Source organism: Myotis yumanensis, unplaced genomic scaffold (genome assembly GCF_028538775.1).
Source record: "Myotis yumanensis isolate MYYU_CA2020_CCGP unplaced genomic scaffold, mMyoYum1.0.hap1 SCAF_17, whole genome shotgun sequence".
In the NCBI taxonomy this organism is placed as follows: domain Eukaryota; kingdom Metazoa; phylum Chordata; class Mammalia; order Chiroptera; family Vespertilionidae; genus Myotis; species Myotis yumanensis.
In genome coordinates, this window is record NW_027223768.1 from 39,324,339 (window position 1) to 39,332,839 (window position 8,501).

At 50.4% G+C, this 8,501-nt stretch overlaps 1 protein-coding gene across 1 annotated transcript in view; it reads left to right on the plus strand.

Annotated features, from left to right (window-relative positions):
- Positions 1 to 8,501, plus strand: part of NME7 (NME/NM23 family member 7) — a 116,758-nt gene that overhangs the window by 107,935 nt on the left and 322 nt on the right. The gene's annotated exons all lie outside the window — the stretch shown is intronic.

Consider the following 8,501-nt stretch of genomic DNA (forward strand, 5'->3'; position numbering starts at 1 on the left):
GCGACCAGTCGTTAGGTTGTTCGGTCGCTTAGGCTTATATATATTTATAGATATAGATATAAACATAGACATAGGTATAGATATATAGATATAGATATGGCAATTGCCTTTTAGAGCATTGCTGTCAGAGATTAAGGGTATCCTTTCTGCATTTCCAGCCTGCCCTTTAAAAGATATTATCAACATGAGTTCTGACCATTTTGACTTGATATCTTCGGGTGTAAAAAAGTCGTTTTTTTCTTAAATCTTCAATTACATCAACATGTGCTCTCTCCATTTCTTTCTGGATAGAAGTGACAAAGTTCATGGCACTATCCCCTCATTAACTATTAAATTCTGAGTATGCAACCTGTCAGCCTCGGTCAGATCTGATCTAAGAGCCTTTTCTGACTTTTCTAATGTCGTTATAAAAGTGACGTCCTGTCTTCCAAGTAATTTTATTTGTTTTCTAATTCGATTATTTCCCTCTTGGAGCTTTGCAAACTGAAATGTGCAGGAACTGTGGCAACAAGAGTTTTCCCATGAAGAGATGTCTGGTGTGTTTTTACAGCGGCCCTGGGTCCTCGGTGCCCTGTCTTGTCTTCTGTGAGGCCAGGCAGCAGCATGGCCGCGGACGGCAGCTGCCTCTGACCCAAGTCCTCAGGGAGCCCCCAGGACTCCCTCCAGATGCTCCCGGAGTCACCGGCGATTGCTTAGAGAACTCGCTCCATGAGCCCACTTGGATTTCCTTCTTATGCATGCCCAAGGTGTCCCCGCTGACCTTCCTGCCTCCTCTTGCCCACACTCCCATTTCACTGCATGAGGCCCCGCCCATCTCCTTGGCACGCCGCTCATGCCCAGGGCCCATGTACCTGCGGGCCAGCAGGCTGGTGAACACAAGATCTCATTCTCTCCCTCAGATCACTTTACGACGGTGTCAGATGGGCCTGGGTCCAGCCCGGATTCTGGGCACCTCCCTTTCCTGATTGCCGAGGGCAGGGCGGTGTTTGCAGCCCAGGGACCGTCGGGAGCACTGAGAGATGGAAGGGATTCTTTCTATCTGCCCATTACTGTACCACACTTCAGAGTATGTGCCCTAAAACACGGTGCTCTGTCACCACAGAACAGCGACTCGAAATTAGGAAATCACAACAGCACTGCTCTGTGAGCAACAATCTCTCCAGTTTCCTCCACAAACGTCTTTTGTAGCAAAAGAAGAAAGTGTTTCTGGGCTAGGATCCATTCAGGGATCACATGCTACATTGGGTTCTCTTGTCTCTTTACCGCCTTTGTTTGCAAAGGTCTGTCTTTGTCATTGGTGATCTGCTCAGTGATGCAGGCTGTCCCCTGAGGGGCAGGGACTGATCTCAGTGATGCAGGCTGTCCCCTGAGGGGCAGGAAGTGATCTCAGTGATACAGGCTGTCCCCTGAGGGACAGGAAGTGATCTCAGTGATGCAGGCTGTCCCCTGAGGGACAGGAAGTGATCTCAGTGATGCAGGCTGTCCCCTGAGGGGCAGGAAGTGATCTCAGTGATGCAGGCTGTCCCCTGAGGGACAGGAAGTGATCTGCTCAGTAATGCAGGCTGTCCCCTGAGGGGCAGGAAGTGATCTCAGTGATGCAGGCTGTCCCCTGAGGGGCAGGAAGTGATCTCAGTGATGCAGGCTGTCCCCTGAGGGGCAGGAAGTGATCTCAGTGATACAGCCTGTCCCCTGAGGGGCAGGAAGTGATCTACTCAGTGATGCAGGCTGTCCCCTGAGGGGCAGGAAGTGATCTACTCAGTGATGCAGGCTGTCCTCTGAGGGGCAGGAAGTGATCTCAGTGATGCAGGCTGTCCCCTGAGGGACAGGAAGTGATCTCAGTGATACAGCCTGTCCCCTGAGGGGCAGGAAGTGATCTACTCAGTGATGCAGGCTGTCCCCTGAGGGGCAGGAAGTGATCTACTCAGTGATGCAGGCTGTCCTCTGAGGGGCAGGAAGTGATCTACTCAGTGATGCAGGCTGTCCCCTGAGGGGCAGGAAGTGATCTGCTCAGTGATGCAGGCTGTCCCCTGAGGGGCAGGAAGTGATCTGCTCAGTAATGCAGGCTGTCCCTTGTGGGGCAGGTAGGGATCCCGGTGAAGCATGCTGTCCTCTGAGAAGCAGGAATGGCCTTCAGTCTCAGCTCTCTTGATGGCTCAGAAACCTGTGTCTTCATAGACTCACAGCAGGATGGGCCATGCATTGTGGGGCTATTGGAGAACCAATAATAATGATACTTATTACGTGGTACTTAGTACCTGCTGGGCACTGTCTTAAATGCTTGCATAATCTAACTCATTTAATCTTCACAACATCCCTGTGTAATAGGTATCACTTGTTACAGATATGAAATCTGAGACGCAGGGACATGTGTTGCTCAAGGTCATCCGGCCGGAAGTGGCCAGGCCAGGCTCTGCCCTGTGAGCACTTCGGGTTAGGTGGACCCCGGGGCACTCACAGCCATGTGCCCCCGGGCAGGTTACTAGCTGTCCTAGGAAAAGCCTGTTTCATCAACTGAGAAATGGGACTAATATCTACTTTGTAAACATGTAAGGATCCTGCAGGGTAATCTGCTAAAGCACTTAATCTGTCGCAAGAGTGAGTGAAATTGAAAATGTAAATATTGAGAAATTGGCGTGACTCACACTGAGCCACGGTAACTCGGTGCTTTTTCATCTTTTGCGGCGGGGACGGGAGGAGAAGGGGACAGAAGCGACAAATGTCTATTCATAGTTTCAGATTGTTTGAGGGGCTGGGCTGGGACTGGCTACAACCAAAGCCACCTTCAAGGAGAAGAGGCCATTTAATAGTCACGAAGCACAGTTTTAGAATGAAACTCCAGAAACTTTGATTGGTGACTTTGAACGCTGTTTCCTGCGTCTATAGTTACATTAGAAAAAGGGGTGTCTATGCCACAAGGAGAAAGGGCAGTGCCATCTATTTTGAGTTGATGAGTAATTGCCTCCTGGCTCACAGAGAGCTGTTCTCACTAGCGAGTGGCCGTCAGAGGGACCAAGGTCTTTCAGGAGAATCCCCAGGACGCTGGCTTTACGGAGTTACTACAGGCCTCGCACTTTCGTGCGACATTTTTGCTTTGTCTCACAGCCCTTCACACGTGGCCTCTGTGCTCATGGGGAAGACAGTCATATGCGGGAGCTACTCTGATGACGTAGGCCCACTTTCGTACCTGCCTGGATCTGAGGGGACAGCCACAGCCTTAGGACGTCTGGGCTCCATCGCTGTGATGTGGGCAAGGAGGTCCTGTTCATCTTTCTCCCTTCAGTCAAGGCCCGAAGGTTTCCTCCCAGCCCTGTGTCTGGAGCCCTAGACTTCCCTGAGCTAAAGGCCTAACCAGGGGCTGACCCAGCCGCCCCTGTGTCGGGCGGGCACTGTGGTGGCACAGGGCTCTCCCCGCCCTGCGCCCCTCTGCCCGTCCACAGGCCACGCTAGAGGAAGCCACGCTCTCCCTTGGGAAGGCGCGTCAGTCCTGCTCTTAGGAAAGCGGCTTTGTTAAGGTGTTGTGGCGGAGCAAGCTGGAGGTCATAGCGTTACCACAGCGTGGGCCTTTCCTGAGGGTGTGGATTCGCCTGTGGCTGCGTTCTGTGGTCAGTGAGAGTTGGCACCTGAGTGAGACACTTACTCTCTCAAAACAGGTGATATCGACAATTTCAGAGGGAAGAATACAGAATGAAAACTCACACCAAGGTGTGTGCCTGCACCCAGCCCTCCACCCACAGTGGGCAGGAGATGGTGCTAACGGGGTAGTAAAGGCTCATGTCTCTTTAGTTCCCGGTCATCTTTCCTGGTGCTGAGCCTCGGGGATGGCAGGCACCACGGGCCTGGGGGATGGCAGGGACCATGTGTGGTTGGTGCTGCCCTAAAGGAGGAGAAGGCACATTTCTCTCTTGAACTTGAAACTAAGGTCACTTGACTCACTCGATTAAAACTGGTCTTGACTGCTCACTGCGTAGCCTCCCTGTGTTCCCAAGGTCCTCAGTCTTCCACGGGCCAAACAGATATCCAAGCGTTACTAATCCTCTGGGAAGCCAGCAGTTGGAGCGATCGGTGACTCCTAACGCTCCTGATTACTGGATTTTGGTCTCTGATCGCTGATAAGGTTTTTAATTTGGGCTTGGAGCAGGGCCCTGCGGGGAAGAGTGCCGCCGTTGTTCTAAACCCAAGTTCAAGTAGATTTGGCCCAAACAGGTACAGAACCGCCAACCTTGGCTTCTTTTCATGCTGTAATTTGAGCAAAGGTTCTTAAGTTCTCGTCAGCCATGTGTCACCTGCGTGATTTTTACCATATCTGAGACCAGCCGAAATCTTATTTACTGCGGTTCTTTAAGTGCATTCGTTATTGTACTTAAGTCTGTTTTACTGCTGTAAGTGGGAATCGAGTATTACTTGCCCGTAATTAGAGGTCCTAAAACAGATCAATGTAACAAGCGGCCGAGTGTGCCTGCACGGGGCTGCTTGCCGGCGCCGAGACGGGGGCCGGGCTCCTTCTCCTAACGAACCGTGCTCATGCTCACGCCCAGGCGACCCCGCCAGCCTTTGAAAACTCTGGCCTTTGGAAAACTCGTTCCCTTACAGTCTGTATGGGAACTAAGTGTCCGGTTGGCTGGCCTGGTGTGAGCACTCCTCTCTGAGGGGTGTAAGGATACCGTGAGGAGGGAGGTGACACGGTCCCCAGAAGGGGAGGGACGGAGCGCACTGAGGAGAAGAGAAAGACTTGGTGATGGTCTGGAAGCAGGAGTTCCACTTACTTATTTGTTTCTTTGTCTATAGCTCATCTCCCAGCTCCCTCCCCTTTGGCAACCATCAGCTTATTTTCTCTATCTAGGGGTCTGTTTCTGTTTTGTTTATTCGTTTGTTTTTTTAGATTCCACACATTAGTGAGATCATCTGCTATTTACCTTTCTCTCTGTGATGTATTTCACTTGGCATAATATCCCCTAGGTCCAATCCACGTTGTCACAAATGACAAGCTTTCATTCTTTTTTATGGCTGAGTAATATTCTGTTGTCTACCACACCGTCTTTACCCCTCATCTCCCATGGGCATCTAGGTTGCTTCTCTGTTGTGGCTGTTCCTAGAATGGTGCAGGGAGCACAGGGGTGTGTATATCTTTTCAAATTAGTGGGCTTTTTTTTTCTCCAGATAAATACCCAGAAGTGAAATTGGTGGACTATTTGGCAGTTTTATTTTTAAATTTTTGAGGGACGTCCATACCGTTTTCCACTGTGGCTGCACCCATTTACTATCCCACCCACAGTGCACCAGGGTTCCCTTCTCCGCCAGCCTCGCCAGCACGTGCTGTGGATTTGTTGATGACAGGTGTGAGGCCATATCTCTGGGGATCACTTCGCATTTCCCGGAGAAATGAGGTTGGGCGTGTCTTCATGCCTGTTGCCTACCTGTAAGTCCTCTTGGCAGAGATGTGTCTGCAGGTTCTCTGCCCAGTGTTTTCATTGGATTGGGTTTGGGGTTTGTTTGTTTGGGGTTGTTTCATGAGTTCTTTACTTGCAGACTTTGGATATTAACCCCTTATTAGATGTATCATTTGTGGGATACCTTCTCCCATTCAGTGGTTGTCTTTTCCTTTTGTCGCTGTTCCTTTCACTGTACAGAAGCTTTTTACTTTAATATAGTCCTATTTGTATACTTTTTTTTATAAATGTTTTTTTTTTTTTTTTTATTTCAGAGAGGAAGGGAGAGGGAGAGAGAGAAACATCAATGATAAAAGAGAATCATTGATCAGCTGCCTCCTACACACCCCACACAGGGATCGAGCCTGCAGCCCGGGCATGTGCCCTGACCGGGAATCGAACTATGATCTCCTGGTGCATAGGTCGACGCTCAACCACTGAGCCACGCGGCCAGGCTGTTTACTCTCTCTTGTTTCCCTTACCCGAGGAGCATATCCAAAAAGGCATTGCTGAGAGTGAGGTCAGAGCTCACTGTCTGTATTTTCTTCTAGTTTATGGTTTCAGGCCTAACACTTAACTGTTTAACCCAGCGGTTCTCAACCTGTGGGTCGTGACCCCTTTGGGGATCGAACAACCCTTTCACAGGGGTCGCCTAAGACCATCGGAAAACATATATAATCATATATTGTTTTTGTGATTAATCACTATGCTTTAATTATGTTCAATTTGTAACAATGAAATTGGGGGTCACCACAACATGAGGAACTGTATTAAAGGGCCGCAGCATTAGGGAGGTTGAGAACAACTGGTTTAACCCATCTTGAGTTTATTTTTGTATATGGAGTAAGAATGTGGTAGTTTTATCTTGTGCTTGTATCTGTCCAGTTGTCCCAACACCACTTAGTGAAGAGACTGTCTTCACCCCATTGTATTTCCTGGCTGCCTCTGCTGTAGGGTAATTGGTCCTATAAATGAGAAGTTAGCTCTGGGCTGTTGTATGCCATGTTTTTATGTCAGCACCATAGCGCCCTGAGTAGTGCAGCTTTGGGTGTAGTTTGCTGTCAGGAAGCAGGGTACCACCCACTTGGTTCTTTCTCTGGTTTCTTTTGCTATTTGGGGTCTTTGTGATTCTCTATGAAGTTTAGGGTTAGTTCTAATTCTGAGAAGAATGCCCCTGGCATTTACCTAGGGGTTGCATGGAACCTGCCTATTCCTTCAGGCGGTATGGGCATTTAACAGTGTTAATCCTTCCAATCCATGAGCAAGGGGTAGCCTTCCATTTATTCGTATCTTGTTCAAATCCTTTCTTCAGTGTCTTACAGTTTTCAGAGTACAGACCTTTCACTTTGTTTGAAAAAAGGCACTCTATTAGCTGCATTATCAAATAAGCCCCAAGATTTCAGTGGCTTAACACTAAAAGGTTATTTCTTATTCAGGACAACGTGGTTGAAGCTACAAGTTAGAAGCAGTTTCCTCCCCGTGAGGACTCAGGGGGCCGTCTCTGGTTCTGTGGCTTTGACCTCCTCTAGAGGATCGTGTGTGTCCAGGTGGTGCGAGGCGGGCGGGGAACGGAGCAGCAAGAGATCTGAAAGCCGGCAAGTGCTTCATGCTAGGAGTGAGCTGCAGCAGAAAAGAAACGTGTGTGCGCTCTGCTCTCCCCTGGGCCCAACCGTCAGTGTTAAACCTGCTTGGCACAGAGCAGGCCGCCCACAAATGCCTGCTTCAAAGAACACTAAGCCCACTCCCATCTCCTGGCTGGAGATACAACCCCGAGGACCACAGGTGGGGAATAGGTGGGCAAGGGAAGCAAGACTGGACAGGAGCTTGAAGGGAGTGAAAGGCAGAATGTACACACACACACACACACACACACACACACGTACAGGCACACATGCATGCACACATGCAACGGCTCAGAACAGAAGGTATGTGAAAGCAGTAGGTCCTTTGTCTGACCAAGGTTGTGACCTTAGAACAGCCACAAAAATGCAAACCACCACCCTGGCTGGTTGCTCAGTGGTTAGAGCATCAGCCTGCAGACCAGTCGTGGGTTCAATTCCTAGTCAAGGGCACGTACCTCGGTTGCAGGCTCAATACCCAGCCCTGGCTGGAGCGTGTGCAGGAGGCAACCAGTCGATGTGTGTCTCTCACATCAATGTTTCTCTCCCCTGCTCCCTCCCCTCTACTCACACATTTAAGACCCTGTGCAATGAGTTGTTTCAACAACACCACCCCCCACCCCCACACACACACACCCCCCCCCCCCGGGTTACTGGAAGGATAGCTTCTGTTTCTGGGGGAGAAGGGGGCTCCTTTCTGAGGCTGCTTTAGGTTTTGCCGTTTCCTTGGTGCTTCAGCCAGGCCTGTGCCCGTGTGCTCCCTGCTGCTCAATGGGCCATTGTCCCTCTGGTATTAATTGGCCATCACTCTTTGCTGCCCGAGCGATACCAGCGTCTCAGGTAGTATTTCTAAAGAATAGACAAGAGCAGCAGGTCCGCGGGCTGTACACCGAGCAGGAGTGGGAGTGGGGTATGAACGGGCTGCTATTTCGGGTCTGAAAGCGACACTGCCTCCCGCAGACAGCGCTTCCCTGAGCGGCTCACTCACACTTACGGGTTTCTCGGCCTGGCCTGTGCGAGGCTCCCTTTCCAGAAACATGAGCCACCATGTCTGTCTGGGCATTTCCCAGGCTGGTGAAGCGATACCAAACCTTCGGCTCAGTTATACCTGATAAATGTTTCTCAGCAGCCCGGTGTGGTCTTCGCACTGAGGCTGATTTCTCAATATGGCTAAATAAGGACTCGGGCAGACCATGAACCCAAACAGCAGGGAGGAGCCTGCTGCATTTACCGAGCCCCAAACCTCACCTCAGCTTTTTTTAACTAAACTGCTGACAACTGGGCTTTGTTTTAAACCAGACGTATCTGGTGAAGCACCATCAGGAACCAGGAGTTTGTTCTCTAAACAAGGGAAGGAGCGCCCACCATGTCTGATTTGCAAACCCTCCCGCCCGGGTCCTGCCTCCACCAGCCCACCCCGTGACCCACACACAGTGAAGCCATGCTTGTCTTTCAG